Source organism: Lissotriton vulgaris, chromosome 4_1 (genome assembly GCF_964263255.1).
Source record: "Lissotriton vulgaris chromosome 4_1, aLisVul1.2, whole genome shotgun sequence".
Lineage (NCBI taxonomy): Eukaryota > Metazoa > Chordata > Amphibia > Caudata > Salamandridae > Lissotriton > Lissotriton vulgaris.
In genome coordinates this window covers 520,578,408-520,599,070 of record NC_141691.1, presented here as the reverse complement: position 1 = coordinate 520,599,070, position 20,663 = coordinate 520,578,408, and the positions used below count along the sequence as shown (strand labels likewise).

The 20,663-nt window shown below is 52.4% G+C and overlaps 22 non-coding genes across 22 annotated transcripts; 9 read left to right on the top strand and 13 right to left on the bottom strand.

The window, feature by feature from the left end:
* Nucleotides 1–872: 872 nt before the first annotated feature.
* TRNAE-CUC (transfer RNA glutamic acid (anticodon CUC)) lies at nucleotides 873–944 on the bottom strand. Its single transcript has one exon. It is a non-coding gene; the product is annotated as a tRNA-Glu (tRNA).
* Nucleotides 945–1,562: 618 nt separating this feature from the next.
* Nucleotides 1,563–1,634, bottom strand: TRNAE-UUC (transfer RNA glutamic acid (anticodon UUC)). The gene has a single exon. It is a non-coding gene; the product is annotated as a tRNA-Glu (tRNA).
* Nucleotides 1,635–1,877: 243 nt separating this feature from the next.
* On the top strand, nucleotides 1,878–1,960 carry TRNAL-UAA (transfer RNA leucine (anticodon UAA)). Its single transcript has one exon. It is a non-coding gene; the product is annotated as a tRNA-Leu (tRNA).
* A 1,767-nt stretch (nucleotides 1,961–3,727) lies between these two features.
* Nucleotides 3,728–3,799, bottom strand: TRNAE-UUC (transfer RNA glutamic acid (anticodon UUC)). The gene has a single exon. It is a non-coding gene; the product is annotated as a tRNA-Glu (tRNA).
* Nucleotides 3,800–4,042: 243 nt separating this feature from the next.
* TRNAL-UAA (transfer RNA leucine (anticodon UAA)) lies at nucleotides 4,043–4,125 on the top strand. The gene has a single exon. It is a non-coding gene; the product is annotated as a tRNA-Leu (tRNA).
* A 1,094-nt stretch (nucleotides 4,126–5,219) lies between these two features.
* Nucleotides 5,220–5,291, bottom strand: TRNAE-CUC (transfer RNA glutamic acid (anticodon CUC)). The gene has a single exon. It is a non-coding gene; the product is annotated as a tRNA-Glu (tRNA).
* Nucleotides 5,292–5,909: 618 nt separating this feature from the next.
* Nucleotides 5,910–5,981, bottom strand: TRNAE-UUC (transfer RNA glutamic acid (anticodon UUC)). Its single transcript has one exon. It is a non-coding gene; the product is annotated as a tRNA-Glu (tRNA).
* Nucleotides 5,982–6,224: 243 nt separating this feature from the next.
* On the top strand, nucleotides 6,225–6,307 carry TRNAL-UAA (transfer RNA leucine (anticodon UAA)). Its single transcript has one exon. It is a non-coding gene; the product is annotated as a tRNA-Leu (tRNA).
* A 1,767-nt stretch (nucleotides 6,308–8,074) lies between these two features.
* Nucleotides 8,075–8,146, bottom strand: TRNAE-UUC (transfer RNA glutamic acid (anticodon UUC)). The gene has a single exon. It is a non-coding gene; the product is annotated as a tRNA-Glu (tRNA).
* Nucleotides 8,147–8,389: 243 nt separating this feature from the next.
* Nucleotides 8,390–8,472, top strand: TRNAL-UAA (transfer RNA leucine (anticodon UAA)). Its single transcript has one exon. It is a non-coding gene; the product is annotated as a tRNA-Leu (tRNA).
* Nucleotides 8,473–10,239: 1,767 nt separating this feature from the next.
* TRNAE-UUC (transfer RNA glutamic acid (anticodon UUC)) lies at nucleotides 10,240–10,311 on the bottom strand. Its single transcript has one exon. It is a non-coding gene; the product is annotated as a tRNA-Glu (tRNA).
* A 243-nt stretch (nucleotides 10,312–10,554) lies between these two features.
* TRNAL-UAA (transfer RNA leucine (anticodon UAA)) lies at nucleotides 10,555–10,637 on the top strand. Its single transcript has one exon. It is a non-coding gene; the product is annotated as a tRNA-Leu (tRNA).
* Nucleotides 10,638–11,731: 1,094 nt separating this feature from the next.
* On the bottom strand, nucleotides 11,732–11,803 carry TRNAE-CUC (transfer RNA glutamic acid (anticodon CUC)). The gene has a single exon. It is a non-coding gene; the product is annotated as a tRNA-Glu (tRNA).
* Nucleotides 11,804–12,421: 618 nt separating this feature from the next.
* On the bottom strand, nucleotides 12,422–12,493 carry TRNAE-UUC (transfer RNA glutamic acid (anticodon UUC)). The gene has a single exon. It is a non-coding gene; the product is annotated as a tRNA-Glu (tRNA).
* Nucleotides 12,494–12,736: 243 nt separating this feature from the next.
* On the top strand, nucleotides 12,737–12,819 carry TRNAL-UAA (transfer RNA leucine (anticodon UAA)). The gene has a single exon. It is a non-coding gene; the product is annotated as a tRNA-Leu (tRNA).
* Nucleotides 12,820–14,586: 1,767 nt separating this feature from the next.
* On the bottom strand, nucleotides 14,587–14,658 carry TRNAE-UUC (transfer RNA glutamic acid (anticodon UUC)). The gene has a single exon. It is a non-coding gene; the product is annotated as a tRNA-Glu (tRNA).
* A 243-nt stretch (nucleotides 14,659–14,901) lies between these two features.
* Nucleotides 14,902–14,984, top strand: TRNAL-UAA (transfer RNA leucine (anticodon UAA)). The gene has a single exon. It is a non-coding gene; the product is annotated as a tRNA-Leu (tRNA).
* Nucleotides 14,985–16,751: 1,767 nt separating this feature from the next.
* Nucleotides 16,752–16,823, bottom strand: TRNAE-UUC (transfer RNA glutamic acid (anticodon UUC)). Its single transcript has one exon. It is a non-coding gene; the product is annotated as a tRNA-Glu (tRNA).
* Nucleotides 16,824–17,066: 243 nt separating this feature from the next.
* Nucleotides 17,067–17,149, top strand: TRNAL-UAA (transfer RNA leucine (anticodon UAA)). The gene has a single exon. It is a non-coding gene; the product is annotated as a tRNA-Leu (tRNA).
* A 1,094-nt stretch (nucleotides 17,150–18,243) lies between these two features.
* TRNAE-CUC (transfer RNA glutamic acid (anticodon CUC)) lies at nucleotides 18,244–18,315 on the bottom strand. The gene has a single exon. It is a non-coding gene; the product is annotated as a tRNA-Glu (tRNA).
* Nucleotides 18,316–18,933: 618 nt separating this feature from the next.
* On the bottom strand, nucleotides 18,934–19,005 carry TRNAE-UUC (transfer RNA glutamic acid (anticodon UUC)). Its single transcript has one exon. It is a non-coding gene; the product is annotated as a tRNA-Glu (tRNA).
* A 243-nt stretch (nucleotides 19,006–19,248) lies between these two features.
* Nucleotides 19,249–19,331, top strand: TRNAL-UAA (transfer RNA leucine (anticodon UAA)). The gene has a single exon. It is a non-coding gene; the product is annotated as a tRNA-Leu (tRNA).
* The last annotated feature ends 1,332 nt before the right edge of the window (nucleotides 19,332–20,663 follow it).

Sequence of the window (20,663 nt, the reverse complement as noted above, 5' to 3'; positions counted from 1 at the left end):
TATAGGGAGCAGGAGAAACTGATTGCTTCCTGGGCAACATGGGTCTGCCACTAGAATTTGCAGATTTCTCCCCTTTTTTTGATTTACGCCTACAGGCTCTCCCTTCCCAGTGGAGCAGGATCTGCTGATGCAGGCCCGGCTGGCCCAAACGTGCAAAGGGTTCTCCACAGGCCTCTGGGAAAGAAATTGAGCAGAGTTTCCTGCCCCGCCTCCTCTCGCCTTCCGAACGGGCTTCCAAACGGGCAATGCCCTGACGGGTCCCCCACAACCTATCCTGCCCATGCCCACACCCCTGTATATGAGGGTGACCCATGTCCCTCACCCTCCATGCTCGAATGGAAGGCCTGTGTGTCCTGAGGGGAGCACCAGACAGGCATCTCTCAGGCCAGGCAGACACCTGCAGTACCTGTTAAGCTCCAAAGCCTGTACATTCCCAAGATGCAACAGGTCACTATGCAAATCAGGCAGCCCTTGCCACACCCTCCCCGCCTCTGGCCTCTGCCGCTTTCCGTACGTGCAGCTCAGCTTTTTCTTACCCAGAGGCAGACTTCCGTTTTAGCAAACAGGTGGGTTGCAGTGGGTCCAGGACGCCATTTGGAGACAAAGCCTGCGGCCCAGTCAAAGGAGGACTACCTGCCACAGGCCATGGGGTCAGAAGCCTACAAAAGGAAGCGCGCCTCGGAATACAGGATCTCACTTGCTCAAGAGCCTTGCCTCCCACCATGGGAAGCAGCTCTAAAGGAACCTTGCGAAAATCATATTTTGAGCGATACTGCGTCATGCTAGGCAAATTGTGAGTCAGAAAAGCAACTTCATTTTGAGAAGCCCTGACCTACGGGAAGGAAAAGCTTTCAAGGTCAGAAGAGGGACTTTTCCCTGACCGGGAATCGAACCCGGGCCGCGGCGGTGAGAGCGCCGAATCCTAACCACTAGACCACCAGGGAGCCCAGAGCCGTGCAGCAAAAGTTCATACACTGCTCTCCGAGTGACAAAGCTCATGGGGGCTGAAAACATATTTTATTCTACAGCAAATATGAATCGGAACTTAATCCTCATGATGCCACCAGACTGCCTGTCACTTCCAGGCACAGGCCATCCTCTCCCCCTTGCTACTGAACCGATGAATTCCTGCACAATCAGGATCCCCGGGAAAACCCAAGAGGGACACCTAGTGGCTGCTGATGGCGCACAGACAGCTGGTACACCTTCTCTCACCTATCTCGTTATTCAGCTTGCTGGAAGAATACATTGCGCTTAAGCCATTCAAGAGTGCAAAGGAGAAGAGTGCTCCAAAGTAGATGTATGCATCACAGCAGGGTTTTCCAGCAATTTACCTTTCTGTTGAGCTGGTACTGCACTTCACGCCAACATAGAGCACCTGACTGGGTGGGGGACTGCGTGCGCACAAAGGTGGCTTAGGTCAATGGGGGCAAAGCAACCTGGGGCACAGGAGAACAAGCCCCATTCCTCCGCTTTCATCCATTGGGAGGGGTGCCTTTTTAAAGACCTTCTTTTAAAAAAGATACACAGACAAATTAAGCAATCTATGCTTTAGAGGGATCTTCCCTGACCGGGAATCGAACCCGGGCCGCGGCGGTGAAAGCGCCGAATCCTAGCCACTAGACCACCAGGGAGTAGATGCTCTAGTGTGCCTGCCTTGCTCACCCCCTTATTGTGACTAAGCTAACTCCAATATAAAAATTAACGGTAAAGTCCGAGTGGGAGAAAGTTAGGTGTCACACAGTGTGTTTGTTATAAGCAATTACTTTTAACCTCCTGCAAAAGCCTTTTAACTCTGCAATCACCTCTTGCTGGACAGCTGGTGCTACAGCAGCAAGCATAAAAAGGGAGTTGAAGAAAGTAAATCCTTGGGTCTCACCAGGGTGGCCGAGTGGTTAAGGCGTTGGACTTAAGATCCAATGGACGTTTGTCCGCATGGGCTCGAGCCCCATTCCTGGTATGGGTTTTCAGCAGGTTTGTAGGAACGTGCAGATGCTTTTGAAAAGCATTTTCCTCCGCCCTCCTCGGCCTCCCACTGCCCCTCCCCAACGGTCCCCATTCAAGCCTCAGGTGTGGAGTCTGCTGCTACTCTTCTACCAGCATGGATGCTTCCCAGAGCAATGAAGTGCCATCTACACAGAGCCCCTGCCTAGAGAAATACACCTCCTATGTCTTTTTCCACTATAGGGAGCAGGAGAAACTGATTGCTTCCTGGGCAACATGGGTCTGCCACTAGAATTTGCAGATTTCTCCCCTTTTTTTGATTTACGCCTACAGGCTCTCCCTTCCCAGTGGAGCAGGATCTGCTGATGCAGGCCCGGCTGGCCCAAACGTGCAAAGGGTTCTCCACAGGCCTCTGGGAAAGAAATTGAGCAGAGTTTCCTGCCCCGCCTCCTCTCGCCTTCCGAACGGGCTTCCAAACGGGCAATGCCCTGACGGGTCCCCCACAACCTATCCTGCCCATGCCCACACCCCTGTATATGAGGGTGACCCATGTCCCTCACCCTCCATGCTCGAATGGAAGGCCTGTGTGTCCTGAGGGGAGCACCAGACAGGCATCTCTCAGGCCAGGCAGACACCTGCAGAACCTGTTAAGCTCCAAAGCCTGTACATTCCCAAGATGCAACAGGTCACTATGCAAATCAGGCAGCCCTTGCCACACCCTCCCCGCCTCTGGCCTCTGCCGCTTTCCGTACGTGCAGCTCAGCTTTTTCTTACCCAGAGGCAGACTTCCGTTTTAGCAAACAGGTGGGTTGCAGTGGGTCCAGGACGCCATTTGGAGACAAAGCCTGCGGCCCAGTCAAAGGAGGACTACCTGCCACAGGCCATGGGGTCAGAAGCCTACAAAAGGAAGCGCGCCTCGGAATACAGGATCTCACTTGCTCAAGAGCCTTGCCTCCCACCATGGGAAGCAGCTCTAAAGGAACCTTGCGAAAATCATATTTTGAGCGATACTGCGTCATGCTAGGCAAATTGTGAGTCAGAAAAGCAACTTCATTTTGAGAAGCCCTGACCTACGGGAAGGAAAAGCTTTCAAGGTCAGAAGAGGGACTCGAACCCGGGCCGCGGCGGTGAGAGCGCCGAATCCTAACCACTAGACCACCAGGGAGCCCAGAGCCGTGCAGCAACAGTTCATACACTGCTCTCCGAGTGACAAAACTCATGGGGGCTGAAAACATATTTTATTCTACAGCAAATATGAATCGGAACTTAATCCTAATGATGCCACCAGACTGCCTGTCACTTCCAGGCACAGGCCATCCTCTCCCCCTTGCTACTGAACCGATGAATTCCTGCACAATCAGGATCCCCGGGAAAACCCAAGAGGGACACCTAGTGGCTGCTGATGGCGCACAGACAGCTGGTACACCTTCTCTCACCTATCTCGTTATTCAGCTTGCTGGAAGAATACATTGCGCTTAAGCGATTCAAGAGTGCAAAGGAGAAGAGTGCTCCAAAGTAGATGTATGCATCACAGCAGGGTTTTCCAGCAATTTACCTTTCTGTTGAGCTGGTACTGCACTTCACGCCAACATAGAGCACCTGACTGGGTGGGGGACTGCGTGCGCACAAAGGTGGCTTAGGTCAATGGGGGCAAAGCAACCTGGGGCACAGGAGAACAAGCCCCATTCCTCCGCTTTCATCTATTGGGAGGGGTGCCTTTTTAAAGACCTTCTTTTAAAAAAGATACACAGACAAATTAAGCAATCTATGCTTTAGAGGGATCTTCCCTGACCGGGAATCGAACCGGGGCCACGGCGGTGAAAGCGCCGAATCCTAGCCACTAGACCACCAGGGAGTAGATGCTCTAGGGTGCCTGCCTTGCTCACCCCCTTATTGTGACTAAGCTAACTCCAATATAAAAATTAACGGTAAAGTCCGAGTGGGAGAAAGTTAGGTGTCACACAGTGTGTTTGTTATAAGCAATTACTTTTAACCTCCTGCAAAAGCCTTTTAACTCTGCAATCACCTCTTGCTGGACAGCTGGTGCTACAGCAGCAAGCATAAAAAGGTAGTTGAAGAAAGTAAATCCTTGGGTCTCACCAGGGTGGCCGAGTGGTTAAGGCGTTGGACTTAAGATCCAATGGACGTTTGTCCGCATGGGTTCGAGCCCCATTCCTAGTATGGGTTTTCAGCAGGTTTGTAGGGTCGTGCAGATGCTTTTGAAAAGCATTTTCCTCCGCCCTCCTCGGCCTCCCACTGCCCCTCCCCAACGGTCCCCATTCAAGCCTCAGGTGTGGAGTCTGCTGCTACTCTTCTACCAGCATGGATGCTTCCCAGAGCAATGAAGTGCCATCTACACAGAGCCCCTGCCTAGAGAAATACACCTCCTATGTCTTTTTCCACTATAGGGAGCAGGAGAAACTGATTGCTTCCTGGGCAACATGGGTCTGCCACTAGAATTTGCAGATTTCTCCCCTTTTTTTGATTTACGCCTACAGGCTCTCCCTTCCCAGTGGAGCAGGATCTGCTGATGCAGGCCCGGCTGGCCCAAACGTGCAAAGGGTTCTCCACAGGCCTCTGGGAAAGAAATTGAGCAGAGTTTCCTGCCCCGCCTCCTCTCGCCTTCCGAACGGGCTTCCAAACGGGCAATGCCCTGACGGGTCCCCCACAACCTATCCTGCCCATGCCCACACCCCTGTATATGAGGGTGACCCATGTCCCTCACCCTCCATGCTCGAATGGAAGGCCTGTGTGTCCTGAGGGGAGCACCAGACAGGCATCTCTCAGGCCAGGCAGACACCTGCAGTACCTGTTAAGCTCCAAAGCCTGTACATTCCCAAGATGCAACAGGTCACTATGCAAATCAGGCAGCCCTTGCCACACCCTCCCCGCCTCTGGCCTCTGCCGCTTTCCGTACGTGCAGCTCAGCTTTTTCTTACCCAGAGGCAGACTTCCGTTTTAGCAAACAGGTGGGTTGCAGTGGGTCCAGGACGCCATTTGGAGACAAAGCCTGCGGCCCAGTCAAAGGAGGACTACCTGCCACAGGCCATGGGGTCAGAAGCCTACAAAAGGAAGCGCGCCTCGGAATACAGGATCTCACTTGCTCAAGAGCCTTGCCTCCCACCATGGGAAGCAGCTCTAAAGGAACCTTGCGAAAATCATATTTTGAGCGATACTGCGTCATGCTAGGCAAATTGTGAGTCAGAAAAGCAACTTCATTTTGAGAAGCCCTGACCTACGGGAAGGAAAAGCTTTCAAGGTCAGAAGAGGGACTTTTCCCTGACCGGGAATCGAACCCGGGCCGCGGCGGTGAGAGCGCCGAATCCTAACCACTAGACCACCAGGGAGCCCAGAGCCGTGCAGCAAAAGTTCATACACTGCTCTCCGAGTGACAAAGCTCATGGGGGCTGAAAACATATTTTATTCTACAGCAAATATGAATCGGAACTTAATCCTCATGATGCCACCAGACTGCCTGTCACTTCCAGGCACAGGCCATCCTCTCCCCCTTGCTACTGAACCGATGAATTCCTGCACAATCAGGATCCCCGGGAAAACCCAAGAGGGACACCTAGTGGCTGCTGATGGCGCACAGACAGCTGGTACACCTTCTCTCACCTATCTCGTTATTCAGCTTGCTGGAAGAATACATTGCGCTTAAGCCATTCAAGAGTGCAAAGGAGAAGAGTGCTCCAAAGTAGATGTATGCATCACAGCAGGGTTTTCCAGCAATTTACCTTTCTGTTGAGCTGGTACTGCACTTCACGCCAACATAGAGCACCTGACTGGGTGGGGGACTGCGTGCGCACAAAGGTGGCTTAGGTCAATGGGGGCAAAGCAACCTGGGGCACAGGAGAACAAGCCCCATTCCTCCGCTTTCATCTATTGGGAGGGGTGCCTTTTTAAAGACCTTCTTTTAAAAAAGATACACAGACAAATTAAGCAATCTATGCTTTAGAGGGATCTTCCCTGACCGGGAATCGAACCCGGGCCGCGGCGGTGAAAGCGCCGAATCCTAGCCACTAGACCACCAGGGAGTAGATGCTCTAGTGTGCCTGCCTTGCTCACCCCCTTATTGTGACTAAGCTAACTCCAATATAAAAATTAACGGTAAAGTCCGAGTGGGAGAAAGTTAGGTGTCACACAGTGTGTTTGTTATAAGCAATTACTTTTAACCTCCTGCAAAAGCCTTTTAACTCTGCAATCACCTCTTGCTGGACAGCTGGTGCTACAGCAGCAAGCATAAAAAGGGAGTTGAAGAAAGTAAATCCTTGGGTCTCACCAGGGTGGCCGAGTGGTTAAGGCGTTGGACTTAAGATCCAATGGACGTTTGTCCGCATGGGCTCGAGCCCCATTCCTGGTATGGGTTTTCAGCAGGTTTGTAGGAACGTGCAGATGCTTTTGAAAAGCATTTTCCTCCGCCCTCCTCGGCCTCCCACTGCCCCTCCCCAACGGTCCCCATTCAAGCCTCAGGTGTGGAGTCTGCTGCTACTCTTCTACCAGCATGGATGCTTCCCAGAGCAATGAAGTGCCATCTACACAGAGCCCCTGCCTAGAGAAATACACCTCCTATGTCTTTTTCCACTATAGGGAGCAGGAGAAACTGATTGCTTCCTGGGCAACATGGGTCTGCCACTAGAATTTGCAGATTTCTCCCCTTTTTTTGATTTACGCCTACAGGCTCTCCCTTCCCAGTGGAGCAGGATCTGCTGATGCAGGCCCGGCTGGCCCAAACGTGCAAAGGGTTCTCCACAGGCCTCTGGGAAAGAAATTGAGCAGAGTTTCCTGCCCCGCCTCCTCTCGCCTTCCGAACGGGCTTCCAAACGGGCAATGCCCTGACGGGTCCCCCACAACCTATCCTGCCCATGCCCACACCCCTGTATATGAGGGTGACCCATGTCCCTCACCCTCCATGCTCGAATGGAAGGCCTGTGTGTCCTGAGGGGAGCACCAGACAGGCATCTCTCAGGCCAGGCAGACACCTGCAGAACCTGTTAAGCTCCAAAGCCTGTACATTCCCAAGATGCAACAGGTCACTATGCAAATCAGGCAGCCCTTGCCACACCCTCCCCGCCTCTGGCCTCTGCCGCTTTCCGTACGTGCAGCTCAGCTTTTTCTTACCCAGAGGCAGACTTCCGTTTTAGCAAACAGGTGGGTTGCAGTGGGTCCAGGACGCCATTTGGAGACAAAGCCTGCGGCCCAGTCAAAGGAGGACTACCTGCCACAGGCCATGGGGTCAGAAGCCTACAAAAGGAAGCGCGCCTCGGAATACAGGATCTCACTTGCTCAAGAGCCTTGCCTCCCACCATGGGAAGCAGCTCTAAAGGAACCTTGCGAAAATCATATTTTGAGCGATACTGCGTCATGCTAGGCAAATTGTGAGTCAGAAAAGCAACTTCATTTTGAGAAGCCCTGACCTACGGGAAGGAAAAGCTTTCAAGGTCAGAAGAGGGACTCGAACCCGGGCCGCGGCGGTGAGAGCGCCGAATCCTAACCACTAGACCACCAGGGAGCCCAGAGCCGTGCAGCAACAGTTCATACACTGCTCTCCGAGTGACAAAACTCATGGGGGCTGAAAACATATTTTATTCTACAGCAAATATGAATCGGAACTTAATCCTAATGATGCCACCAGACTGCCTGTCACTTCCAGGCACAGGCCATCCTCTCCCCCTTGCTACTGAACCGATGAATTCCTGCACAATCAGGATCCCCGGGAAAACCCAAGAGGGACACCTAGTGGCTGCTGATGGCGCACAGACAGCTGGTACACCTTCTCTCACCTATCTCGTTATTCAGCTTGCTGGAAGAATACATTGCGCTTAAGCGATTCAAGAGTGCAAAGGAGAAGAGTGCTCCAAAGTAGATGTATGCATCACAGCAGGGTTTTCCAGCAATTTACCTTTCTGTTGAGCTGGTACTGCACTTCACGCCAACATAGAGCACCTGACTGGGTGGGGGACTGCGTGCGCACAAAGGTGGCTTAGGTCAATGGGGGCAAAGCAACCTGGGGCACAGGAGAACAAGCCCCATTCCTCCGCTTTCATCTATTGGGAGGGGTGCCTTTTTAAAGACCTTCTTTTAAAAAAGATACACAGACAAATTAAGCAATCTATGCTTTAGAGGGATCTTCCCTGACCGGGAATCGAACCGGGGCCACGGCGGTGAAAGCGCCGAATCCTAGCCACTAGACCACCAGGGAGTAGATGCTCTAGTGTGCCTGCCTTGCTCACCCCCTTATTGTGACTAAGCTAACTCCAATATAAAAATTAACGGTAAAGTCCGAGTGGGAGAAAGTTAGGTGTCACACAGTGTGTTTGTTATAAGCAATTACTTTTAACCTCCTGCAAAAGCCTTTTAACTCTGCAATCACCTCTTGCTGGACAGCTGGTGCTACAGCAGCAAGCATAAAAAGGTAGTTGAAGAAAGTAAATCCTTGGGTCTCACCAGGGTGGCCGAGTGGTTAAGGCGTTGGACTTAAGATCCAATGGACGTTTGTCCGCATGGGTTAGAGCCCCATTCCTGGTATGGGTTTTCAGCAGGTTTGTAGGAACGTGCAGATGCTTTTGAAAAGCATTTTCCTCCGCCCTCCTCGGCCTCCCACTGCCCCTCCCCAACGGTCCCCATTCAAGCCTCAGGTGTGGAGTCTGCTGCTACTCTTCTACCAGCATGGATGCTTCCCAGAGCAATGAAGTGCCATCTACACAGAGCCCCTGCCTAGAGAAATACACCTCCTATGTCTTTTTCCACTATAGGGAGCAGGAGAAACTGATTGCTTCCTGGGCAACATGGGTCTGCCACTAGAATTTGCAGATTTCTCCCCTTTTTTTGATTTACGCCTACAGGCTCTCCCTTCCCAGTGGAGCAGGATCTGCTGATGCAGGCCCGGCTGGCCCAAACGTGCAAAGGGTTCTCCACAGGCCTCTGGGAAAGAAATTGAGCAGAGTTTCCTGCCCCGCCTCCTCTCGCCTTCCGAACGGGCTTCCAAACGGGCAATGCCCTGACGGGTCCCCCACAACCTATCCTGCCCATGCCCACACCCCTGTATATGAGGGTGACCCATGTCCCTCACCCTCCATGCTCGAATGGAAGGCCTGTGTGTCCTGAGGGGAGCACCAGACAGGCATCTCTCAGGCCAGGCAGACACCTGCAGAACCTGTTAAGCTCCAAAGCCTGTACATTCCCAAGATGCAACAGGTCACTATGCAAATCAGGCAGCCCTTGCCACACCCTCCCCGCCTCTGGCCTCTGCCGCTTTCCGTACGTGCAGCTCAGCTTTTTCTTACCCAGAGGCAGACTTCCGTTTTAGCAAACAGGTGGGTTGCAGTGGGTCCAGGACGCCATTTGGAGACAAAGCCTGCGGCCCAGTCAAAGGAGGACTACCTGCCACAGGCCATGGGGTCAGAAGCCTACAAAAGGAAGCGCGCCTCGGAATACAGGATCTCACTTGCTCAAGAGCCTTGCCTCCCACCATGGGAAGCAGCTCTAAAGGAACCTTGCGAAAATCATATTTTGAGCGATACTGCGTCATGCTAGGCAAATTGTGAGTCAGAAAAGCAACTTCATTTTGAGAAGCCCTGACCTACGGGAAGGAAAAGCTTTCAAGGTCAGAAGAGGGACTCGAACCCGGGCCGCGGCGGTGAGAGCGCCGAATCCTAACCACTAGACCACCAGGGAGCCCAGAGCCGTGCAGCAACAGTTCATACACTGCTCTCCGAGTGACAAAACTCATGGGGGCTGAAAACATATTTTATTCTACAGCAAATATGAATCGGAACTTAATCCTAATGATGCCACCAGACTGCCTGTCACTTCCAGGCACAGGCCATCCTCTCCCCCTTGCTACTGAACCGATGAATTCCTGCACAATCAGGATCCCCGGGAAAACCCAAGAGGGACACCTAGTGGCTGCTGATGGCGCACAGACAGCTGGTACACCTTCTCTCACCTATCTCGTTATTCAGCTTGCTGGAAGAATACATTGCGCTTAAGCGATTCAAGAGTGCAAAGGAGAAGAGTGCTCCAAAGTAGATGTATGCATCACAGCAGGGTTTTCCAGCAATTTACCTTTCTGTTGAGCTGGTACTGCACTTCACGCCAACATAGAGCACCTGACTGGGTGGGGGACTGCGTGCGCACAAAGGTGGCTTAGGTCAATGGGGGCAAAGCAACCTGGGGCACAGGAGAACAAGCCCCATTCCTCCGCTTTCATCTATTGGGAGGGGTGCCTTTTTAAAGACCTTCTTTTAAAAAAGATACACAGACAAATTAAGCAATCTATGCTTTAGAGGGATCTTCCCTGACCAGGAATCGAACCGGGGCCACGGCGGTGAAAGCGCCGAATCCTAGCCACTAGACCACCAGGGAGTAGATGCTCTAGTGTGCCTGCCTTGCTCACCCCCTTATTGTGACTAAGCTAACTCCAATATAAAAATTAACGGTAAAGTCCGAGTGGGAGAAAGTTAGGTGTCACACAGTGTGTTTGTTATAAGCAATTACTTTTAACCTCCTGCAAAAGCCTTTTAACTCTGCAATCACCTCTTGCTGGACAGCTGGTGCTACAGCAGCAAGCATAAAAAGGTAGTTGAAGAAAGTAAATCCTTGGGTCTCACCAGGGTGGCCGAGTGGTTAAGGCGTTGGACTTAAGATCCAATGGACGTTTGTCCGCATGGGTTAGAGCCCCATTCCTGGTATGGGTTTTCAGCAGGTTTGTAGGAACGTGCAGATGCTTTTGAAAAGCATTTTCCTCCGCCCTCCTCGGCCTCCCACTGCCCCTCCCCAACGGTCCCCATTCAAGCCTCAGGTGTGGAGTCTGCTGCTACTCTTCTACCAGCATGGATGCTTCCCAGAGCAATGAAGTGCCATCTACACAGAGCCCCTGCCTAGAGAAATACACCTCCTATGTCTTTTTCCACTATAGGGAGCAGGAGAAACTGATTGCTTCCTGGGCAACATGGGTCTGCCACTAGAATTTGCAGATTTCTCCCCTTTTTTTGATTTACGCCTACAGGCTCTCCCTTCCCAGTGGAGCAGGATCTGCTGATGCAGGCCCGGCTGGCCCAAACGTGCAAAGGGTTCTCCACAGGCCTCTGGGAAAGAAATTGAGCAGAGTTTCCTGCCCCGCCTCCTCTCGCCTTCCGAACGGGCTTCCAAACGGGCAATGCCCTGACGGGTCCCCCACAACCTATCCTGCCCATGCCCACACCCCTGTATATGAGGGTGACCCATGTCCCTCACCCTCCATGCTCGAATGGAAGGCCTGTGTGTCCTGAGGGGAGCACCAGACAGGCATCTCTCAGGCCAGGCAGACACCTGCAGTACCTGTTAAGCTCCAAAGCCTGTACATTCCCAAGATGCAACAGGTCACTATGCAAATCAGGCAGCCCTTGCCACACCCTCCCCGCCTCTGGCCTCTGCCGCTTTCCGTACGTGCAGCTCAGCTTTTTCTTACCCAGAGGCAGACTTCCGTTTTAGCAAACAGGTGGGTTGCAGTGGGTCCAGGACGCCATTTGGAGACAAAGCCTGCGGCCCAGTCAAAGGAGGACTACCTGCCACAGGCCATGGGGTCAGAAGCCTACAAAAGGAAGCGCGCCTCGGAATACAGGATCTCACTTGCTCAAGAGCCTTGCCTCCCACCATGGGAAGCAGCTCTAAAGGAACCTTGCGAAAATCATATTTTGAGCGATACTGCGTCATGCTAGGCAAATTGTGAGTCAGAAAAGCAACTTCATTTTGAGAAGCCCTGACCTACGGGAAGGAAAAGCTTTCAAGGTCAGAAGAGGGACTTTTCCCTGACCGGGAATCGAACCCGGGCCGCGGCGGTGAGAGCGCCGAATCCTAACCACTAGACCACCAGGGAGCCCAGAGCCGTGCAGCAAAAGTTCATACACTGCTCTCCGAGTGACAAAGCTCATGGGGGCTGAAAACATATTTTATTCTACAGCAAATATGAATCGGAACTTAATCCTCATGATGCCACCAGACTGCCTGTCACTTCCAGGCACAGGCCATCCTCTCCCCCTTGCTACTGAACCGATGAATTCCTGCACAATCAGGATCCCCGGGAAAACCCAAGAGGGACACCTAGTGGCTGCTGATGGCGCACAGACAGCTGGTACACCTTCTCTCACCTATCTCGTTATTCAGCTTGCTGGAAGAATACATTGCGCTTAAGCCATTCAAGAGTGCAAAGGAGAAGAGTGCTCCAAAGTAGATGTATGCATCACAGCAGGGTTTTCCAGCAATTTACCTTTCTGTTGAGCTGGTACTGCACTTCACGCCAACATAGAGCACCTGACTGGGTGGGGGACTGCGTGCGCACAAAGGTGGCTTAGGTCAATGGGGGCAAAGCAACCTGGGGCACAGGAGAACAAGCCCCATTCCTCCGCTTTCATCTATTGGGAGGGGTGCCTTTTTAAAGACCTTCTTTTAAAAAAGATACACAGACAAATTAAGCAATCTATGCTTTAGAGGGATCTTCCCTGACCGGGAATCGAACCCGGGCCGCGGCGGTGAAAGCGCCGAATCCTAGCCACTAGACCACCAGGGAGTAGATGCTCTAGTGTGCCTGCCTTGCTCACCCCCTTATTGTGACTAAGCTAACTCCAATATAAAAATTAACGGTAAAGTCCGAGTGGGAGAAAGTTAGGTGTCACACAGTGTGTTTGTTATAAGCAATTACTTTTAACCTCCTGCAAAAGCCTTTTAACTCTGCAATCACCTCTTGCTGGACAGCTGGTGCTACAGCAGCAAGCATAAAAAGGGAGTTGAAGAAAGTAAATCCTTGGGTCTCACCAGGGTGGCCGAGTGGTTAAGGCGTTGGACTTAAGATCCAATGGACGTTTGTCCGCATGGGCTCGAGCCCCATTCCTGGTATGGGTTTTCAGCAGGTTTGTAGGAACGTGCAGATGCTTTTGAAAAGCATTTTCCTCCGCCCTCCTCGGCCTCCCACTGCCCCTCCCCAACGGTCCCCATTCAAGCCTCAGGTGTGGAGTCTGCTGCTACTCTTCTACCAGCATGGATGCTTCCCAGAGCAATGAAGTGCCATCTACACAGAGCCCCTGCCTAGAGAAATACACCTCCTATGTCTTTTTCCACTATAGGGAGCAGGAGAAACTGATTGCTTCCTGGGCAACATGGGTCTGCCACTAGAATTTGCAGATTTCTCCCCTTTTTTTGATTTACGCCTACAGGCTCTCCCTTCCCAGTGGAGCAGGATCTGCTGATGCAGGCCCGGCTGGCCCAAACGTGCAAAGGGTTCTCCACAGGCCTCTGGGAAAGAAATTGAGCAGAGTTTCCTGCCCCGCCTCCTCTCGCCTTCCGAACGGGCTTCCAAACGGGCAATGCCCTGACGGGTCCCCCACAACCTATCCTGCCCATGCCCACACCCCTGTATATGAGGGTGACCCATGTCCCTCACCCTCCATGCTCGAATGGAAGGCCTGTGTGTCCTGAGGGGAGCACCAGACAGGCATCTCTCAGGCCAGGCAGACACCTGCAGAACCTGTTAAGCTCCAAAGCCTGTACATTCCCAAGATGCAACAGGTCACTATGCAAATCAGGCAGCCCTTGCCACACCCTCCCCGCCTCTGGCCTCTGCCGCTTTCCGTACGTGCAGCTCAGCTTTTTCTTACCCAGAGGCAGACTTCCGTTTTAGCAAACAGGTGGGTTGCAGTGGGTCCAGGACGCCATTTGGAGACAAAGCCTGCGGCCCAGTCAAAGGAGGACTACCTGCCACAGGCCATGGGGTCAGAAGCCTACAAAAGGAAGCGCGCCTCGGAATACAGGATCTCACTTGCTCAAGAGCCTTGCCTCCCACCATGGGAAGCAGCTCTAAAGGAACCTTGCGAAAATCATATTTTGAGCGATACTGCGTCATGCTAGGCAAATTGTGAGTCAGAAAAGCAACTTCATTTTGAGAAGCCCTGACCTACGGGAAGGAAAAGCTTTCAAGGTCAGAAGAGGGACTCGAACCCGGGCCGCGGCGGTGAGAGCGCCGAATCCTAACCACTAGACCACCAGGGAGCCCAGAGCCGTGCAGCAACAGTTCATACACTGCTCTCCGAGTGACAAAACTCATGGGGGCTGAAAACATATTTTATTCTACAGCAAATATGAATCGGAACTTAATCCTAATGATGCCACCAGACTGCCTGTCACTTCCAGGCACAGGCCATCCTCTCCCCCTTGCTACTGAACCGATGAATTCCTGCACAATCAGGATCCCCGGGAAAACCCAAGAGGGACACCTAGTGGCTGCTGATGGCGCACAGACAGCTGGTACACCTTCTCTCACCTATCTCGTTATTCAGCTTGCTGGAAGAATACATTGCGCTTAAGCGATTCAAGAGTGCAAAGGAGAAGAGTGCTCCAAAGTAGATGTATGCATCACAGCAGGGTTTTCCAGCAATTTACCTTTCTGTTGAGCTGGTACTGCACTTCACGCCAACATAGAGCACCTGACTGGGTGGGGGACTGCGTGCGCACAAAGGTGGCTTAGGTCAATGGGGGCAAAGCAACCTGGGGCACAGGAGAACAAGCCCCATTCCTCCGCTTTCATCTATTGGGAGGGGTGCCTTTTTAAAGACCTTCTTTTAAAAAAGATACACAGACAAATTAAGCAATCTATGCTTTAGAGGGATCTTCCCTGACCGGGAATCGAACCGGGGCCACGGCGGTGAAAGCGCCGAATCCTAGCCACTAGACCACCAGGGAGTAGATGCTCTAGTGTGCCTGCCTTGCTCACCCCCTTATTGTGACTAAGCTAACTCCAATATAAAAATTAACGGTAAAGTCCGAGTGGGAGAAAGTTAGGTGTCACACAGTGTGTTTGTTATAAGCAATTACTTTTAACCTCCTGCAAAAGCCTTTTAACTCTGCAATCACCTCTTGCTGGACAGCTGGTGCTACAGCAGCAAGCATAAAAAGGTAGTTGAAGAAAGTAAATCCTTGGGTCTCACCAGGGTGGCCGAGTGGTTAAGGCGTTGGACTTAAGATCCAATGGACGTTTGTCCGCATGGGTTAGAGCCCCATTCCTGGTATGGGTTTTCAGCAGGTTTGTAGGAACGTGCAGATGCTTTTGAAAAGCATTTTCCTCCGCCCTCCTCGGCCTCCCACTGCCCCTCCCCAACGGTCCCCATTCAAGCCTCAGGTGTGGAGTCTGCTGCTACTCTTCTACCAGCATGGATGCTTCCCAGAGCAATGAAGTGCCATCTACACAGAGCCCCTGCCTAGAGAAATACACCTCCTATGTCTTTTTCCACTATAGGGAGCAGGAGAAACTGATTGCTTCCTGGGCAACATGGGTCTGCCACTAGAATTTGCAGATTTCTCCCCTTTTTTTGATTTACGCCTACAGGCTCTCCCTTCCCAGTGGAGCAGGATCTGCTGATGCAGGCCCGGCTGGCCCAAACGTGCAAAGGGTTCTCCACAGGCCTCTGGGAAAGAAATTGAGCAGAGTTTCCTGCCCCGCCTCCTCTCGCCTTCCGAACGGGCTTCCAAACGGGCAATGCCCTGACGGGTCCCCCACAACCTATCCTGCCCATGCCCACACCCCTGTATATGAGGGTGACCCATGTCCCTCACCCTCCATGCTCGAATGGAAGGCCTGTGTGTCCTGAGGGGAGCACCAGACAGGCATCTCTCAGGCCAGGCAGACACCTGCAGAACCTGTTAAGCTCCAAAGCCTGTACATTCCCAAGATGCAACAGGTCACTATGCAAATCAGGCAGCCCTTGCCACACCCTCCCCGCCTCTGGCCTCTGCCGCTTTCCGTACGTGCAGCTCAGCTTTTTCTTACCCAGAGGCAGACTTCCGTTTTAGCAAACAGGTGGGTTGCAGTGGGTCCAGGACGCCATTTGGAGACAAAGCCTGCGGCCCAGTCAAAGGAGGACTACCTGCCACAGGCCATGGGGTCAGAAGCCTACAAAAGGAAGCGCGCCTCGGAATACAGGATCTCACTTGCTCAAGAGCCTTGCCTCCCACCATGGGAAGCAGCTCTAAAGGAACCTTGCGAAAATCATATTTTGAGCGATACTGCGTCATGCTAGGCAAATTGTGAGTCAGAAAAGCAACTTCATTTTGAGAAGCCCTGACCTACGGGAAGGAAAAGCTTTCAAGGTCAGAAGAGGGACTCGAACCCGGGCCGCGGCGGTGAGAGCGCCGAATCCTAACCACTAGACCACCAGGGAGCCCAGAGCCGTGCAGCAACAGTTCATACACTGCTCTCCGAGTGACAAAACTCATGGGGGCTGAAAACATATTTTATTCTACAGCAAATATGAATCGGAACTTAATCCTAATGATGCCACCAGACTGCCTGTCACTTCCAGGCACAGGCCATCCTCTCCCCCTTGCTACTGAACCGATGAATTCCTGCACAATCAGGATCCCCGGGAAAACCCAAGAGGGACACCTAGTGGCTGCTGATGGCGCACAGACAGCTGGTACACCTTCTCTCACCTATCTCGTTATTCAGCTTGCTGGAAGAATACATTGCGCTTAAGCGATTCAAGAGTGCAAAGGAGAAGAGTGCTCCAAAGTAGATGTATGCATCACAGCAGGGTTTTCCAGCAATTTACCTTTCTGTTGAGCTGGTACTGCACTTCACGCCAACATAGAGCACCTGACTGGGTGGGGGACTGCGTGCGCACAAAGGTGGCTTAGGTCAATGGGGGCAAAGCAACCTGGGGCACAGGAGAACAAGCCCCATTCCTCCGCTTTCATCTATTGGGAGGGGTGCCTTTTTAAAGACCTTCTTTTAAAAAAGATACACAGACAAATTAAGCAATCTATGCTTTAGAGGGATCTTCCCTGACCAGGAATCGAACCGGGGCCACGGCGGTGAAAGCGCCGAATCCTAGCCACTAGACCACCAGGGAGTAGATGCTCTAGTGTGCCTGCCTTGCTCACCCCCTTATTGTGACTAAGCTAACTCCAATATAAAAATTAACGGTAAAGTCCGAGTGGGAGAAAGTTAGGTGTCACACAGTGTGTTTGTTATAAGCAATTACTTTTAACCTCCTGCAAAAGCCTTTTAACTCTGCAATCACCTCTTGCTGGACAGCTGGTGCTACAGCAGCAAGCATAAAAAGGTAGTTGAAGAAAGTAAATCCTTGGGTCTCACCAGGGTGGCCGAGTGGTTAAGGCGTTGGACTTAAGATCCAATGGACGTTTGTCCGCATGGGTTAGAGCCCCATTCCTGGTATGGGTTTTCAGCAGGTTTGTAGGAACGTGCAGATGCTTTTGAAAAGCATTTTCCTCCGCCCTCCTCGGCCTCCCACTGCCCCTCCCCAACGGTCCCCATTCAAGCCTCAGGTGTGGAGTCTGCTGCTACTCTTCTACCAGCATGGATGCTTCCCAGAGCAATGAAGTGCCATCTACACAGAGCCCCTGCCTAGAGAAATACACCTCCTATGTCTTTTTCCACTATAGGGAGCAGGAGAAACTGATTGCTTCCTGGGCAACATGGGTCTGCCACTAGAATTTGCAGATTTCTCCCCTTTTTTTGATTTACGCCTACAGGCTCTCCCTTCCCAGTGGAGCAGGATCTGCTGATGCAGGCCCGGCTGGCCCAAACGTGCAAAGGGTTCTCCACAGGCCTCTGGGAAAGAAATTGAGCAGAGTTTCCTGCCCCGCCTCCTCTCGCCTTCCGAACGGGCTTCCAAACGGGCAATGCCCTGACGGGTCCCCCACAACCTATCCTGCCCATGCCCACACCCCTGTATATGAGGGTGACCCATGTCCCTCACCCTCCATGCTCGAATGGAAGGCCTGTGTGTCCTGAGGGGAGCACCAGACAGGCATCTCTCAGGCCAGGCAGACACCTGCAGTACCTGTTAAGCTCCAAAGCCTGTACATTCCCAAGATGCAACAGGTCACTATGCAAATCAGGCAGCCCTTGCCACACCCTCCCCGCCTCTGGCCTCTGCCGCTTTCCGTACGTGCAGCTCAGCTTTTTCTTACCCAGAGGCAGACTTCCGTTTTAGCAAACAGGTGGGTTGCAGTGGGTCCAGGACGCCATTTGGAGACAAAGCCTGCGGCCCAGTCAAAGGAGGACTACCTGCCACAGGCCATGGGGTCAGAAGCCTACAAAAGGAAGCGCGCCTCGGAATACAGGATCTCACTTGCTCAAGAGCCTTGCCTCCCACCATGGGAAGCAGCTCTAAAGGAACCTTGCGAAAATCATATTTTGAGCGATACTGCGTCATGCTAGGCAAATTGTGAGTCAGAAAAGCAACTTCATTTTGAGAAGCCCTGACCTACGGGAAGGAAAAGCTTTCAAGGTCAGAAGAGGGACTTTTCCCTGACCGGGAATCGAACCCGGGCCGCGGCGGTGAGAGCGCCGAATCCTAACCACTAGACCACCAGGGAGCCCAGAGCCGTGCAGCAAAAGTTCATACACTGCTCTCCGAGTGACAAAGCTCATGGGGGCTGAAAACATATTTTATTCTACAGCAAATATGAATCGGAACTTAATCCTCATGATGCCACCAGACTGCCTGTCACTTCCAGGCACAGGCCATCCTCTCCCCCTTGCTACTGAACCGATGAATTCCTGCACAATCAGGATCCCCGGGAAAACCCAAGAGGGACACCTAGTGGCTGCTGATGGCGCACAGACAGCTGGTACACCTTCTCTCACCTATCTCGTTATTCAGCTTGCTGGAAGAATACATTGCGCTTAAGCCATTCAAGAGTGCAAAGGAGAAGAGTGCTCCAAAGTAGATGTATGCATCACAGCAGGGTTTTCCAGCAATTTACCTTTCTGTTGAGCTGGTACTGCACTTCACGCCAACATAGAGCACCTGACTGGGTGGGGGACTGCGTGCGCACAAAGGTGGCTTAGGTCAATGGGGGCAAAGCAACCTGGGGCACAGGAGAACAAGCCCCATTCCTCCGCTTTCATCCATTGGGAGGGGTGCCTTTTTAAAGACCTTCTTTTAAAAAAGATACACAGACAAATTAAGCAATCTATGCTTTAGAGGGATCTTCCCTGACCGGGAATCGAACCCGGGCCGCGGCGGTGAAAGCGCCGAATCCTAGCCACTAGACCACCAGGGAGTAGATGCTCTAGTGTGCCTGCCTTGCTCACCCCCTTATTGTGACTAAGCTAACTCCAATATAAAAATTAACGGTAAAGTCCGAGTGGGAGAAAGTTAGGTGTCACACAGTGTGTTTGTTATAAGCAATTACTTTTAACCTCCTGCAAAAGCCTTTTAACTCTGCAATCACCTCTTGCTGGACAGCTGGTGCTACAGCAGCAAGCATAAAAAGGGAGTTGAAGAAAGTAAATCCTTGGGTCTCACCAGGGTGGCCGAGTGGTTAAGGCGTTGGACTTAAGATCCAATGGACGTTTGTCCGCATGGGCTCGAGCCCCATTCCTGGTATGGGTTTTCAGCAGGTTTGTAGGAACGTGCAGATGCTTTTGAAAAGCATTTTCCTCCGCCCTCCTCGGCCTCCCACTGCCCCTCCCCAACGGTCCCCATTCAAGCCTCAGGTGTGGAGTCTGCTGCTACTCTTCTACCAGCATGGATGCTTCCCAGAGCAATGAAGTGCCATCTACACAGAGCCCCTGCCTAGAGAAATACACCTCCTATGTCTTTTTCCACTATAGGGAGCAGGAGAAACTGATTGCTTCCTGGGCAACATGGGTCTGCCACTAGAATTTGCAGATTTCTCCCCTTTTTTTGATTTACGCCTACAGGCTCTCCCTTCCCAGTGGAGCAGGATCTGCTGATGCAGGCCCGGCTGGCCCAAACGTGCAAAGGGTTCTCCACAGGCCTCTGGGAAAGAAATTGAGCAGAGTTTCCTGCCCCGCCTCCTCTCGCCTTCCGAACGGGCTTCCAAACGGGCAATGCCCTGACGGGTCCCCCACAACCTATCCTGCCCATGCCCACACCCCTGTATATGAGGGTGACCCATGTCCCTCACCCTCCATGCTCGAATGGAAGGCCTGTGTGTCCTGAGGGGAGCACCAGACAGGCATCTCTCAGGCCAGGCAGACACCTGCAGAACCTGTTAAGCTCCAAAGCCTGTACATTCCCAAGATGCAACAGGTCACTATGCAAATCAGGCAGCCCTTGCCACACCCTCCCCGCCTCTGGCCTCTGCCGCTTTCCGTACGTGCAGCTCAGCTTTTTCTTACCCAGAGGCAGACTTCCGTTTTAGCAAACAGGTGGGTTGCAGTGGGTCCAGGACGCCATTTGGAGACAAAGCCTGCGGCCCAGTCAAAGGAGGACTACCTGCCACAGGCCATGGGGTCAGAAGCCTACAAAAGGAAGCGCGCCTCGGAATACAGGATCTCACTTGCTCAAGAGCCTTGCCTCCCACCATGGGAAGCAGCTCTAAAGGAACCTTGCGAAAATCATATTTTGAGCGATACTGCGTCATGCTAGGCAAATTGTGAGTCAGAAAAGCAACTTCATTTTGAGAAGCCCTGACCTACGGGAAGGAAAAGCTTTCAAGGTCAGAAGAGGGACTCGAACCCGGGCCGCGGCGGTGAGAGCGCCGAATCCTAACCACTAGACCACCAGGGAGCCCAGAGCCGTGCAGCAACAGTTCATACACTGCTCTCCGAGTGACAAAACTCATGGGGGCTGAAAACATATTTTATTCTACAGCAAATATGAATCGGAACTTAATCCTAATGATGCCACCAGACTGCCTGTCACTTCCAGGCACAGGCCATCCTCTCCCCCTTGCTACTGAACCGATGAATT